At 35.5% G+C, this 16,106-nt stretch overlaps 1 protein-coding gene and 1 long non-coding RNA gene across 4 annotated transcripts in view; both read left to right on the forward strand.

The window, feature by feature from the left end:
* Positions 1-343: 343 nt before the first annotated feature.
* Positions 344-2,089, forward strand: LOC127945054 (uncharacterized). Of its 2 annotated transcripts, none has more exons than XR_008150504.1 (4): positions 344-736; positions 878-966; positions 1,490-1,617; positions 1,738-2,089. It is a non-coding gene; the product is annotated as an uncharacterized LOC127945054 (long non-coding RNA). The 2 variants fall into 2 exon arrangements; XR_008150505.1 differs by having other exon boundaries at positions 346-736; positions 878-962.
* A 12,376-nt stretch (positions 2,090-14,465) lies between these two features.
* Positions 14,466-16,106, forward strand: part of LOC127945165 (transcriptional enhancer factor TEF-5) — a 41,361-nt gene continuing 39,720 nt past the window's right edge. For both annotated transcript variants that reach the window (XM_052541755.1, XM_052541753.1), the window contains exon 1: positions 14,466-14,654. The gene's annotated coding sequence lies outside the window, so the exon portion shown is untranslated. The remainder of the gene's footprint in view (positions 14,655-16,106) is intronic.

Below are 16,106 nucleotides of genomic sequence, written 5' to 3' on the forward strand. Positions count from 1 at the left end.
CAGGATTGGGAGCCACTGCCTTATTGGACACTTATGTGTTTACAGAGACTTTTAATATCCTATTATCAATATTTCACATACTGTACATTCGACAGCTTTCCATGACCTCTTGTGAGATCTCTGCAAAAAGTCTGACGATTTATTTCAAAACATGATGCATGATGGGATACACTAAGCATTGTATAGCGCTCCGGAGAAGTATTGGAGAGGTTTAGTGTGTGTTAAGGACGCTGTGCTTTGGCATTATTAAGACCGGGGACAGTCTCGTTCACACACTGTCACGTACACACACTCTCAAGTGGCCAAGACTGCAATTGTGGGTATCTGGACAGGGTCAAAGTCTTAAAAATGAACCCTAAACACAGTTGTTCATCACTTGTATGATATTGTACAAGCCCCAGGACTGTCTCATCTGACACTATCAAAAGAATTCATATGACTATAGCTTGCTATTAATTACTTGCTTTCAATAATGGATGCATTTAACATTTAATTATACAGCATCTTTACAGAGGCTGCTTTTATTGTCTAAACAAAACCCAGTGTAATGTATAAGTTGTCTGTAATTAATAATATTTCCTTCTTTTCTGTCTTACAGGATTGTTTGCAGATAATACTGTTCGAGCAATATCGAGCTCAACAGCTCTTTTAAGAGCCAACCCTCACACACCTTCCTAAAAACTAAAAGAGCTATTACTGAGTCTCAGCAAATCTTGCCATGATCAGCTCTTCCCAGGTACATTTGTTTAGAATATTTTTTAATAAACATTTACTCATCATATGCTCTGGTCTGAATCTTACTTTAAATTAACTTAATTATGTTTAATGAGCAATATTAATTGCACAGAGAGTAAGTAGAGATTTTCTTGTTTCACAGAAGAGGAGCAAGTTCAAGGAAATGATTTGCTCAGGATGAGGAATGAAGACGGCCATCTTGTGCTCAAACAAACAGAAGTCCTCTGGTATGTGTGTGTTGAAGCAATGCTGTGTTATACAACATGTTATGATGATCTCTCACAGAACTGTTCATGTCAGCCTTGATTTGTTTTTGTTTTTTTTCATACTATTACAATTACATCATGTTAGCAAAGTGTGACTGGACATTTTTCATCTTATGTTTTTAAAAACACACCACCTGTTTTAAAAGCAGACAAGTATCATGAAATTGGTTTAGCCGATATAAACACCAATTGACATTATCTCATTGTTTTCTAAATGTTGTATTATAATTTGTGAATTGATAGTTGATTGGTTTGAAGCCAGGCCTTACACTGCACAGACTAAAACACATTTGTGAGAGAAGTCAGGAACTTTGGAGAAAGATTCTAGAGGAAGAAAAAAGACTCATTTACTGCAACATTAGATCAATTCTAGAATCTCTGAGAACTACACATGCTAATGGAGTCTCACGAGCAAGTCCTTTGCCTCTGTAACTTTTTCTTAATTATTGCAGAATGAAATTTTTATTGCAGTATTTTAATTTGTACAGATGATCTCATCAGCCAAATGAGGGGTTTTGACCAAGTGATGCTCTTGAAAGGAGTGAAAGAAGAGGATGTGGTAAATTGTCTTCAGAGAAAAAGCTTCTCAAAAGGTCTCAAAACAGCTTGAAGAATGGTAAGTGTACAGTACTACAAGGGTCATAGTTACTCACCCTGCTAAAATCACACAGAACATAAGATGAGCTCTCTGTCCATTAAACAACTTTATCTGGATTGTTTGTTTCACTTTGACCAGGTCTGGGATCTTAGGACTGAGAGATCCTCTGGCTGAGAACAAGCTACACCTCATCAGTGCTGGATATCAACCACAAACTGTTTCCAGACACGAGAGAAGAAGATCACGATGGGGAGATGAAACCAGTTTTGATGTGATGATAAGGAATCATTATTTTCTGAAACAGTATCACATATCTTATATGTATCACATGATCTGTATCACAGTTGACTGGATGGGACTCTGTGACTTTTAAGGACATTTCATCACTCATCTGTGTGAATGTGTTTTGATGATAATAATTTTTCTTGAATCTTATTTGTCTTGATGCTACTTTATCAACTTTATAATCTATGCTTCAATAAAATGAAAATGGTGAATATTGTGTTCTGAAGATTCTTGGTAAATACATCATTTTACTAGGTAGGCTCATATGTGTTTATTTTAGACTTGGAAAAACTAAATATTAATTATTAGGATTATTTTTTACTTAAGACATAACATTTTTTGATCGGATTAATGACATCTGGGACATCAATACACCAGAAAGTTATTTTTCATATTTTAGTAACAAATATGCAATTTTTTTGTGAAATAAATGGAGTTACAACATTAATTATTTTGCATTACAAGATGTTGTATTTTTTTGTTACAAATACTTGAGGGATAACTGAGAATGTAGCAGAAATGATCAACGTACCAAGAGCATGCACGTTACTGATGTTAGACAGCAGAGCAAAGGATATAATGGAGATGGGAGATGAATGGTGAGTAGTCACAAACACACACTATCGAACAGTCTCTGAGAGATACAGTACCAAACACTTTCCAGATTTCCTGTTTTCTTGTATGAAGAACATAGGAGATGGGAGATGAATGATGGGTAGCCACACACACAACACACAACACATGCTATTATTCAGAGATACCAAATACTTTCCTGCTGTCATGTAGGAAGATCATTGGGAGACTGGAAAGAGGGACGTGGAGAGGGGTCAAATCTGTGAGTGGTGCTGGCTTTTATGGATAGTTGATGAGAATGATATCACACAGGTGGCGTGATTGTGAAGTGTGTGGAGGTGAAAACCAAGGGGGATTGTGGGAGATGTAGTGTGCAGAGGTGACAGGCAAGGTCACTGATGATCTTGAGTTTATATATGCATAGTGCTAGTTTATATTATTTAAGGTTAATCCATTAGATGTATTAAATCAGAACATTGTCATAAACAATTGTGTAATTACAAATATATTGAAATACACTAAATAAAAGTTGTAACAGAAGTTAAATTAAAATTAAAGTATATTTTAGTTTATCATAAATGTTTGCACATTCAGCAGTGCACTTGCATATAAAGATACCTAAGTCCTACTTTAGCTCTTAAAATGCACCCAATCGCATTTAAAATAAATGTAAGCTATAGTACATTTTCATTTGTTTGTAAATAACTTGCAATTTAGGGTCTGAAATCATTACATTCAGTTTGCACTTAAGTATACTCTTTTTAAAAGTTTGCTAAAGTTCATTTATGTTTCATAAGGGGGAAAGTCACTCAATTCAGATGATAGGAACAATAGCACCACAAAGTGACTGTATTTGTGGATACACAACACACGTGTATGTGGATACAGTGAGGGCAGGAGCATTTGAGAATGCCCCGAGGGAGAAATGTGCACTTGTTCACACTGCCCTCCATCTGCTCTCTGTGAGGATGTGAGCGTCACAGAATATGCCATCTTTCAAGCGCGAAGAGCCTGTTGTACTGTTACTCATGACAAATCATCTCACAGCCTTTTATTAGAAAGGAGAACACCTCCCGTGTGCCTTTTGTTCCTTTTCATTATATTGCCTACTCTCCTCTTTGTTTAGCACCCTCCCTTTTGGGTATTTGTGTGTGTAAAATAAGGCACATTCTGCCCTGTACATCAGTCCCCTAAGGACAGTATCATATTATCTGTATTTTATCATTTACTTTTGTTTGATTTCCTTCAATGCAGAGCCTCCTGTACCCTGAAAATCTGGCGGTGTGCATTACCCTGGACATGACATCCAACACTTTACACCGAGAAAGACATCGGGCTCCGTTCCAAAAGCCAACTGCCTCAGTTTACTTTTAGCATATTCCTTAGATAAAAATACAAAACACTATTAAGCATAAAACTTTTCACACACAAATATTGTGTAAAAAAAAAAGAAGAAAAAATGAGTGTGTATATATATATATATATTACAAATATATTTAAATACACTGCAGACAAGTTTCTTTAGAAATGACATTAAAGAATATCCTAAATTACCATTAATGACAATAGACATAATTATTAAATTAAATATAAAATCTGTTTTATGTGTATACATGAAACATGCTCTATTTAACTGGTCAGTGGAAGAACAAATTCAATATAGTTTCTGTTAAATATATATAAATATTCTGTTTTGTTTTGTTGAAGCATCAGAGACAAATTAGACACTTAAATGAGGTAAACAGGGACATGTTTTGCCATTGGGATGACTAGAAAAAATGGCATGATTAACCTGAATTCACCTTATAGTTTTCCCTCTGTAAACATAAAAAGCACACAGGAACTCAGCCTTGTTCAGCGGCAGGCTGCAGCGTGTCACTGTCCCTTTAAGCCGTGAGGAGCTTTGCCACAGTGGGTCAATTCACTAGCTTCTCTGGGCGAGATGCCAGTTGTTGGGAAGGCTGTCAGAGAGAGCAGGCCAGCCAGGAGATCCATTAGTCTAGACTGCCATATTCAGGCAGGGAAGAGGGGTAGAGGACAAAGCTGGACCCCTCGGGTCAGGAGGAGATGTATGCCAGGCCATTGAACTCTAACACCCTACTTCAGGCTCATAATTAAAGTTACAGATTAAAGATGCAGTCATGTTTTCAACACTTGGCAGCCAGCCCACATACTTCTAAGTATAGGGGGAGGAAATGGAGAGGTTCAATTAGTCCAGGCTTTAGATGGAGCCGTTGATGCATGGGAGGCCCTCAACGGGCACACATACATTTAAACATGACATATTATTTAAAAGTTGTGTTAATTTATTATGTGGTCAATATAAAGTGAGGGAAAATAAATCTGTGAAAATGCACTGAATTAATTTAGATGCAAACGTTTATATTGCATGCATTGTGAATAGAAAATTGCTTCAGTTTGCACTACAATGTTGTGTTATATTTAAAATATATTAGAACTAACTTGAACTGAGTTTAGTAGCACTACAACAAATGCTGCTTTACTTCTCCATCTTGTGGCACATATTGGTAATTACACATAGACAATAATAGAATAGAATAGAATAGAATAGAATAGAATAAAGTTAAATATTATTAATTTTTAAATGAAATAATCATATCATAAACCTAATACTGTACACCAAAAGGTATAATTGCTCACAATGATTTATAGGAACTATAATGAATGGAAATAATGTTTTGAAATTTATGTTTGTAAAATGAAATGATCAATACAGAAAGGTGAGATTACAAAAAAATATATATAATAATAAAAAAAAAATAAAAAAAATAAAAAGATAAGATATATTTTATGAAATCCAACAGACTTTATCTACCCCAAACCACAAATGGTAACACTTTAGTTTAGGGACCATTTTTGTTACCACACAAAAAAAATAATAATAATTCTTATTGTTTTTATTTAGACAGAACACGACATATATACATCAATATTTGTGAATGTATAGCCAGACACACAAAAAAAAAGCTAAAAATGTGTTAGTAAACTCTGCAAACAATTGCAAAGAAACAGCAAGTAACACATTTAATTGAATATGAAATTTTGAAGTAGAAAACACAGACACACACACACACACAAACAAGACATACTCCAGTAATCTTTGCTTTATTCATTACTTAATAAATCTATGTCATATTAAAACATGACATAAAACAATGGCTTTTATGGAGTAGATAGTAATCTATTTTGCTATATTCCTGCTTTTAGTTGTTACATGTGGCATGCCTCTAATTACTACTACTACTACTACTACTATTACTAGTAGTAGTGTTGTTTTGGTTGCTCCTGAGGAAAATGGGCTTAACACTGAATCCTACTGTCAAGTTCTCTGGACTAAACTATAACTTTCATAATCAGTCACACTGATGCTACACTAAGCATACACTCGTATAAACACACATGACAGCTTTATCCGCTCTCTTGCTTGGACTTTTACTATTGAACCAATGTCATCTCAATAACCATGTCTTCAAAGAAGGTACATCTTAGTTGCCGTGTCTTATAGCTAAAAACAGCTTCTAGTTTCTAAATGCAGTTATACATGTCTTAAAGTTGTATGACACTGGATGTTTTATAGGCAGTAAAGGATACTGAGAAATGTTCTGAGAAAATGTATAATCATTTATACCAGGCATAAATACGCTATAGCTCTGTGAAGGTACTAAACAAGCCTAGGTTTGTCATATGAAGTTAATGCAAGTATGTTTGATTGATTAAAGTTTGTGTCAACATACTTGTGTCTGTCTGTTCTTTGACTGGACATAACTTGCAGTAGGTTGGGATTTACATAGTTGTCAATAGACGTATATCCAGTTTATCTGCCTATATGCAATTTAAAGAGCCTTATATCCAGTTTATTGGCCAATTTGTAAATTTTAAGATGGCAGGTAGCAATCCATAAGTCTAAGCCTAAATAAGTCTAGGGAACATTAAGCCTTTATAGCTCATAATATCTTAATAGACTGAATTGACTCTTTGATCAAAAGAGTGATTGTGTTTTCCTGTCAGCTGGATTTGTTCATAAAATCGGATTAAGTTTGCTCTTGTTGTTGTTGTTGTTTTGGGTCCTGGTGCCTGTTTACTGATTAAAATCACAAGTTACAATTCAAGTAATGACTATAATTGTTAAAAATAACTTTTATGTTGTTGTTTCAATGCTAAATATTTTCTAGAAAAAAAAAAAGATATCAAACAGATTTCCATGTTTAATATTTGTAAATGTTTGTTTTTCAAAACCAGGAAATATTTTATGCATCGGTTTCCTTTTCACTGAATATCCTTTTATATTATTAACCAGAAAGGGAGAAGAAAAGGAGATTGAATATGTCAGAGAGGGGTTGGTTGAGGTCACTGGAGCATGGCACTGAAACTCACTCACCCAAAAGAGGAGACATGGCTGAAATTATGAAAAGTGCCTAAACATTAACTCTAATTAAAAATTGGCAAGTTAATATTTCTCAGCCAGCCAAGCAACTGCTTTTGGATGCTTGTCAAACAGAACCTCACTTACATTAAAACTGAATCTACTGTGGCTAACGGTCTATGAATGAGTTTTCCTTAAAGCTAAGTGAAACCCCCATGCCGGCAGTATTGAAGGATCCCACTGTCTTTTCTCTTTGTTAAAGTAAGGTCTTTAAATACTAAGATCGTAACTAATCAGATTATATGCTCCCCACTCTGTGTAGTATGGAAGCAGGCTGTGATATCTGGCCTACATTGTGTGAGAATTAGACTTTCTCCTTATACGTAACCTAGTCTGGCCTCCTTCAGCGATCTGTACATAAGAGGTTACATCTTAACCAATGTGCCACATCCACTCAAAAGATTCAACCCCCTTTTGAGCAGTGCTTGAATGTGCGGAAAGTACTAAAACTTGGTTTTTTAAAGGTCATTTTAACTGATGGTGATTCTTCAAGGGGTTATACAAATGTTTGTTATTTTGTAACTTCTCAGTAGAGAGCAAAGCGGTAAAGAAGAAAACTGATTTTTAATACATCAACTGGGACAAATAAATGTATATTAAACATGAAGTTCCATAAAAGCATTTTCAAACCAGTGGTCCAATAGATTAACAGAGATGCTTGAGCTCATCCCAGTATCTTGGGCATATTTTTCCCTAACACTGTATGAAATATTTTAAACTGGATGTTAAGTAGAAGACATGCGTAGTGTCTCACGCATCCGATTATTAGGTACATCGAATAAAAGTGAAAAATTTATAAATCCTGAACACTACTTGAATTGGCATCATTATGAAAATTATTAGGAATGTTTATTTGACTTATTGCTCCAAAAAATGGCATGTGACTAATGGCTGGTGGCACCACAAGAACACAAACAGTCACAAACCAAAGAGAGAAACACAGCAGGGACAAACAAAACCATAACCTCTTGGTGACTTAAGCAAAAAAGGGAAGTCATTGAAGAGGTAGAGCAATTTTTTTTTTATTTAGAATTACATGTCCCCCTTTAAATAACATGCACAGACTAACAATGTGTTCAGCAGGACCAATTTTAGGATGTATTACATTGCCTGATCATTTGTCCTTCAATATTGTTGTCTTAGATCCTGATGATGAGGAGGAGGATGAAAAAGAGGAGACCTCACAGAAGAAAACTAAGAAGAAAACCACCAAAGAGAGCTCCCCTGCTGGCACCAAAGTAAAGAAATCCAAGGCCAAAGGTCATCTGAGCCTATTCACACTTGAATGCATGCTAATGAGTGAGGCCAAGCTTCATTTTGAGCTTTGGTCCATTAGTTTCTACAGTCAAGCAGCATTTATGTTATTATAAGAGTCCCTTTGAGCTTTGCTGGGGGTTGGAAGTGTTTTCCAAGAGTATGTCAAGAGAATTTTTGGTCCCAGCTTTATTTTTTTTTTAGTTTCTTTTTTCCCCTCTGAGCAATACACATTAGGTTTGGAGTCAGAGGAAACTGTTTGACAATGGCTTCAGTGTGTGCAACTCTTAATGTCGTTAAATACACATGCATGGGGGTTTGCTGCTCAGGGAGAGGATTAGGACTAGATCTTGTGAGCTAAGAAGATTAGCCAGAACAATACGGCAGAGCTGACTTAAAGATCACCGCTCCGCTTTATCTACAAGCTGAAGTGGGGGAATTTCAAGTGAATTTGACTGTTGTTTTCAGTTACGCTTTTAGGGATACATTTGCTCATCTTGTAAAGGCTTGGCCTAATTTTTTTGTTAAATTAAAAGACAGATGGTGCGGTCCTCAGGGGGTGTCTGATCATGCCACTTGGATAAGTGGAGAAACGACTTCACCAAATGGAAAACAAAGTCCAGCCGCTAACTAATACATTTTAGCAGGCATTCAGCAATGACCTAGATGAGTGAAAACCTTCACAGACGACCTCCTCTGGGGCTCCTGAGGGGCACAAGTTCACGTTTTATTAACCCTTGTATGGTGTTCTGGGTCTGTGGGTCCAGTTTTTACTTTTTGTCAAAAGAAAAATGAAACGATTAATATGATACGATACAATGTTTTTTTTTTTTTTTTTTACTCATTGGCCTTGGCTCATTTTCTGTGAAGAACATATATCAGAACAAATTTTCACTGACCACTTACTGTACACCCCCTTACACATTTCTATTACATACAGGATGTTCGGGACCACTGGACCCGGGGCTAATAAAAGAGTGGAAATGAGTGGAAATGTACCTTCACTCTGTCCTCCTATTGTCTGGGCCTGCTACTAGTATGTGTGTGTGTGTGTGTGTGTGTGTGTGTGTGAGAGAGAGAGAGAGAGAGAGAGAGAGAGAGAGAGTGTCATTCATGATATTTTGCAAAAGATGCGAGCGCAATGGTCAAATATATGCATATCTGCATAGAAAATCAATGGAAAAGAAGTGAATTTAAATGCAAAAATGCGTCCTGTGTGAACAGGCCTTTACCATCACCCATGATTTCCCAAAAATGATGGCTAGTTAGGCAGTTCAGATAACTTACGAACTCATTTGCAATACTCATTGCAACGACCATATCATTCATGCAAAACAACTTTGTTATTTTACCTTTAGGACAACGACAATATACTTATTCACTACCAAAACAGGTAGATGGACAACCTAATTGAACTCCACAACAAATCTCCAGTTTGGAATGATGACACTGTTTCCTAAGTCCTCTGGTCGGGTCACACAAGGCCTCTGACAAGAACTTCCATATCATCCACAGTAAAGACAGTGAGTGATACTGGTGATGCTGACAAATACTTACCTCTTCAACTGGGATTCCACAAAAAGAAAACTTCACAATAGAACAAAATGTCACAAGTATGACATTTTTCTAGCATATGTTGCATTGATAATTTCATATTCTAAAGAATTTGTGCTCAGTTGTTACCATGGTGTGAAGAAAACTAACCTGACTGTAAGTGCTTTTATTTTCAGATATGAAAGGTATGCAGTACAATCCTTTGCCATTGCTCTGTCCAGTTTTGATGGCAACCTGGCCTGCGAATGAACTCATGGCACAAAATTATATGCCCAAGAGTCAAATCTTTGCAATCAACACAGGATAACTTCATAATCCGGAAGAAAGATGATGGAAGATGTGCGATTTGATAATGTGACTGGAAAACTGTTTGGTTATATTTTCTGTTTTACTAAGATTTATGAATTTTCCTTTTTTATATATAATAAAGGTGCATGTAAATTATTATAAATGATCAGTACAATGTATATTTTCTCTCAAACATCTGAGGTGCAAAACATATGCAAATATACATGTGTGTTCATTTAAAAGTAATTTTTAAAAATGTTTTAGAGTGTTTACTCAAATTATAGTATCAAACTATCATATTTTTTAAAAAATGTGAATGCCTTTATATATCCTTCCATGAAAACAAAGTGATTTGTTCATTTATATTTATTTATTATATTATTTATTTATTCTCTTTATATTTATTTATTCTGTACATGCATTTAGGAAATCAATGATATGTGCTTCTTTATAAATTCTTTAAACCGTTTTTATGAATGCATTTAAGATGCTATAGATACTGTAGTATAACACTTTATGACATATGTATAAAATATAATATTTTGCCCGCTTTTGAAGAATTATTCAAAAAAATAAATAAAAAATCCTAAAAATACTACAGGTTTCTTTCTTCTTCTTTTTTTCTTTTTCTTTCGGAAACTCAAGCTGGAGATTTTTTAAAATTGTTCACACAAACATGATTACTTTATTATGAATAAGTTGTCCTTAAGGTGGTGCTGTTTCAACAAGGCTATATGGACTGCTTTGAGAATTCACACTTGCATGGAGCCTCTTACTTGTTTGTATATGTTTAATCCTAAACTATTTAATTAAGACACTATTTATTTTGTAATATTATTTTTTTTATTTATTTTTTATACATGTGCATTATTCAACTGTGGCCAAATACTCGAGTCTGACGCTTTTAATTCTTCCTCTGCACCTTAAGCACTTCAAAGCTACTGTAAAAATAATAGTAATAATAATAAAATCTAATATTGTGTATCAAGTTTTATGATTAATTAATCCAATAATTATATGCTAAGTGAGCCTAAAATAACTTAAGCTAAATAAAACGCTAAATAAAAATTTATTTATTTATTTATTTATTCATTTATTCATCACTTTTATGATGCACAGTTAGCTGAGTCAGTTAGGAAAGTACCACTCATACCAAAAAATGTAGTCTACATAGCGCATAGTGAGTGCATCTCTATGGAAGACCAAAAGGACCAAAAACACGTGAATTTGAACATGTCAACAGCACGTTAAATACGTGTATTTCACGTGTATTTAACATGTGTTTCACTCATTAAACACATGTTGTTTGCACTTGAAAAACCAGTGCATTAAATACACTTATTCAACAAATATAAGTTAATTAATGAATTACAGTTAACCAGTTTGAATGGGTGCGTGTCATTGGCAATTGAAGACTTGGGTCAAACCATTTCTGTGAGCTTAGGGGGGTGTTTTTATATGGCTACCACCATTTAACAAGCTATAGATCATCTTATTCAGCTTATTTGTTTTGTATATATATATATATATGTATATATATATATATATATATATATATATATATAATTTATAATTTCCCTCCACTCGTGACTTTTTGTAAATAAACATATTAGTAGGTATTCTGGCTTTTATAGTGAGATAAATTTAAGTTAACATCAAAACATTAACATTTGAAATAAGTTACAGTGAAGGTATCCCCCTTTGCGGATCCGGATCAGGTTGTGTGCACACCTTAAATCCAGTTTAGTAAAAATATTTGCCTCTCTGAGTTGTTCAAGGGCAGCTGGAACTATAGGGAACGAGCGAACTTGACTGTAACATTATTCAAACCTTTGTAGTCGATACAAGGAAGAAGTCCACCATCCTTTTTCTCTACAAAGAAGAAACCTGCAGTGTTTGGAGACATTGAAGTGTGTATAAATCCATTGTTTAAGGCTTCTTTGATGTAACTCTTCATAGCTTGGGTTTTGTAATGGGTTAGTGGGTATACTTTACTTTTGGGCGGCATTGCTTTTGAAAAGGGATCGATAGCACAATCCCAGGGATGGTGAGGTGGTAATTGGGTAATTGGGTAATCGGGACTTTGGTGGTTTGTTCAGTGACAAGGCTTGTACGAGTGCGTACAATGGGTTAAGCAAAAATTTGACTAGCAGGCTAACTCACCATGATGCCAGGAAATAACTTGGTCATGAACTGATAGCCAAGGAAGCCTAGGATTATTTCATATCTTGGAGAGTCAATTACATGAAATGAGCCTCTTGATGGAACAGGCCGACTTGGAGTTGAATGGGGTGAGTTTGTTCCATTATGCCATCTACAATGGGTGAATGATCAACTGCTCGGATCTGGATAGGTGGTTTACAAGGTTGAGTGAGAATGTTGTATTTGATGACGATGTCTCTGTGAATGAGGTTTAAGGCAGTTCAAGAGTCAATCAGCGCCTCAACAAATTTGAGGACTCATCATAAGCCATTTGAACAGGAATGGTGAATGTTTTAAATGGCAGGAGAAAGAACTGATCAATATTTACCCGGGGTGTGGGATTAGAGAACGTTTGAGACTTGTGTGGGCACTTCATCCTATGATGTCTGGCCTAACCACAATAGAAACACAAGTTGTGCTATCATCATCGAACTCTATCCTCCTTAGAGAGCCTTGAAAGACCTAGTTGCATAGGTTCCTGATTTGTGGCCAGGGGAACTGAGCATGACTGTGAAAGAGTTGAGGAGCATTCCTCAATAGGTTATCAATCCTTATGGCTAAATCCACAAACTCAGAGAAAGTTGAAGTCTTACCCTTGCAGGCCAGTTCTGCTTGAAGTTCTTGAGTTAAGCTTCGCTGGAAAACTGCTTTCAGTGTGACATCATTCCATCCACTCTGTGCTGCCAGCATTCTGAACTCCACTGCGTAGTCTGCTGCCTAACAATTGCCTTGGTACACAGAAAGTAATTGCGTCAAAATATCCCTGGCCCCGGCGGGATATTCAAACACATCACATAGCTGTTGTTTAAAGTATTCATAAGAGGTACAAATAAGTGAATCTGACTCTCAAACATCAGCAGCCAGGTTATCACTCTTCCCATAATGAGTGTCATCAAAAAAGCACATTTCTGGTTATAAGAAGCAAACTTGCCTTTCTGTTGGTCAAAATACATTTCTACTTGTCGGATAAAATCTCTACATTTATCCACTGAACCATCAAATTTATCAGGAATGGCAAGGCTTACCATTTGTGGCATGGGTGGAGGAAGTGAACAAGTATAATGTGTCAGGTATTATACTCAGTGTCAGATGGACTGTAGGCTTTCAACTTGTTTTTGGTTGCCTCGCTCTGAAACTTCTGCTGGATTCATTGGTGGCAAAATATTCTGTAACGAGGAGGCTGAAGCTGAGTGAGGATCTATATGCAGAAGTTTATTTAAAGGGCAATCCAGAATCAGCATCAGAAAACAGGCAGTTGTCTAAACACAGTCAACCAGTCCAATTGGCAGCCAGAACAGAGGGGAAATCCAGTAATCAGAAGTAGTATCAAACAGGCAGATGTCATACACAAATATCAACAGGTAATGGTAATAGAACGCTCGGCGAGACTGGCAATACTTTACAAAGAGTGTTTGGGCAAGCCATGCTTTATGGCTGCCAAACAGGAAGTCACCAACGAGGCAGCAGATGGAGATTGACAGTCAATACTCAGGTGAGGGCTCCCTCTGCTAGCCTGGCATTACAACTCCTAAGTAACTAAGACGACATCTGAAAAATCCTAAAATGGCTGTTGCCAGCAATCTACCTCGGAATATTAACATTTTAGAAATATTTGAGGATAATTAATTTTTAAAAATGATTGGTTTGGAGGTAATCCCAAACTTAAATTTTTGATTATATTCTTAATATATAGCTGATCTCGCATCCAGTTTGGTTTTCTTTTATGTTTGCATGTCTTACTGTCAGCCATGATTACTCTACTCTGGTAATTAAAAGGCTGTTATGAAAAAGAATCTCTGACAGAGACTATCAGCCAATCGGTGTGTGCATATGTAGTAAGTATGCTGTCATCCTCCATAGCAACTAGGTCAACCCCGCCCTTACTCTTAGCTTAAGACTTCTGTTTATTCCTTAGTAAAGTTTTATTTATCTTACCCTTAATGGTAAGATAAATAGTTTTGTGAATGCGAGCCCTGATCCATAGCATGTTTAATGGTCTATGAATGACACAACTCCCTAAGCTCACAGAAATGGTTTGATCCAAGTCTTCAGCAGCCAATGACACTGACCCATTGAAACTGTTTTTTAACTTGTATTCCACACTATTTAAGCATCATGTATTTAATGCGTGAAATTGTTGATGTGTTAAAATTCGTGTTGTTGGCCCTTTTGGCCTTCCATACATCTAAACTGATCAGCACGCATGAGATTTGCTGGTGAAGTTTGAGGTGGGTGGAGATTTGACGCCCTCCTCCTTCGTGACTCCTCCTCCAGCACTCCGCTCGGGTTCGCTGTGATTTCATACCGAAGTCATACTTGACATTCCAGGTTTACTGTCAAATCAGGAGAAAAAATTCTACAAAAACATCAGCGTGGTTTGCATTTGTAAATGTGCTCATGAGATAAAACCCGAATTCCCTTTTTGCCCGCAGTAGAGTAGAAGTTTGCGTTAAAGGTAAGTGCAAAACTTTTATTGCGCGCCTTTGTTTCTTGCGGTCATTGCGCTCGCGCTGCAGTTTTTACATGATTCTCATTTTTGGCATTTTTCTCGGAGCTGCTTCAGTGATGCTGCTTCGCACACTCACTCACCTGACTTTACATATGTAAACTATTTGCTGATATTTCAATACAAACTTGTATCCATGGAATATGGATACTGAGTATGAGAATAAGTGTGAGAAAATGTGTACTTCTAATTTAGTGGAGCAACTAATTTTAATCACATTTATTTATTGTTTCATTGCTCATCTCCACACTTTTTTTTTTAAATGGTGAACAAATAAGATTGATTTACATGTTTAAACTTAACTGACAAGTATGTGTCAATACATTTAAAGTTTTGTTTGTTGTTCTATGTTTTAATATATATATATATATATATATATATATATATATATATATATATATATATATATATATATATATATATATAATTATCAAAAGTAAAAAAAAATACCTAGATCTTTATAAATAAATTAAAATCATTAAATTCTACACTACTTGATCTAGCTGTGCAAAACCATTTTGTCCTAAATTGTGTTACATTTAGTTATTAAAAACAGGTCGACTGTATGATGTGCAATCCATTAACTGATGTTTAAAAACCGATGTTTATGATTCAAGAAGTTGACAGTGTATAAATGTGTAAAGAAAAAAAAGGTTGTAAAGAATTAGTTTAATATTGGCAGCGTCTTTGTTTTATGTAGGTTAATTAGCTTTAAGCCTGTAAAAATAACTCATAAAACCCAGCCTATTTATGACAAAATTAGACTGCTTAGTGTTAATTTCTCTGTCTTGAATTATAATGGACAGCATTGTTCGTATAAAGTTATCAGTATGATTCAGTTTCGGCTGTCAAAGGGAGTGTAATATTCCTTTTAATTAATTTAAGATCTCGTGCATCTTGGCTCCATCGTCACCCGTGTCAGATAAACGCTCCTCCTCAGTTTCACCGTGCAGAGATTGAACAGGTTTTTCAGGACGTGTAACGTTACAGTGAGCAATCAGGGAAGAATTTCATGCAACAAATATGCCAGATCGTAACAGTGGTGCCAAGAAAAAAAAAAAACACTCCAGACATTTCCTTCAGAATACTTGTGGAAGTATGAACTCTTCTCTAAATGCTCCCACATAGTCTTTAACCCAAAAAAATGTTCAGTGATTGGACACTATTTTTTTTTAACATGCTTTCAATTAAGTGCATCCAATTAAGTTCATTATTATTATTACAAGAACACCATCTATTCATCATTGCCTGTCATTATTATTATTATTATTATTTTTAATCTTCCATTATTGCTTGATTTTTTTCTGTATATTTATTTATATATTCATCAATTCAAGCGATATTGTTTTTAATATAGAATGTTTATTTTGTGGGAATTTTCTTGACACTGGTTGTGAAGCT

Source organism: Carassius gibelio, chromosome A23 (assembly GCF_023724105.1).
Source record: "Carassius gibelio isolate Cgi1373 ecotype wild population from Czech Republic chromosome A23, carGib1.2-hapl.c, whole genome shotgun sequence".
Classification (NCBI taxonomy): domain Eukaryota; kingdom Metazoa; phylum Chordata; class Actinopteri; order Cypriniformes; family Cyprinidae; genus Carassius; species Carassius gibelio.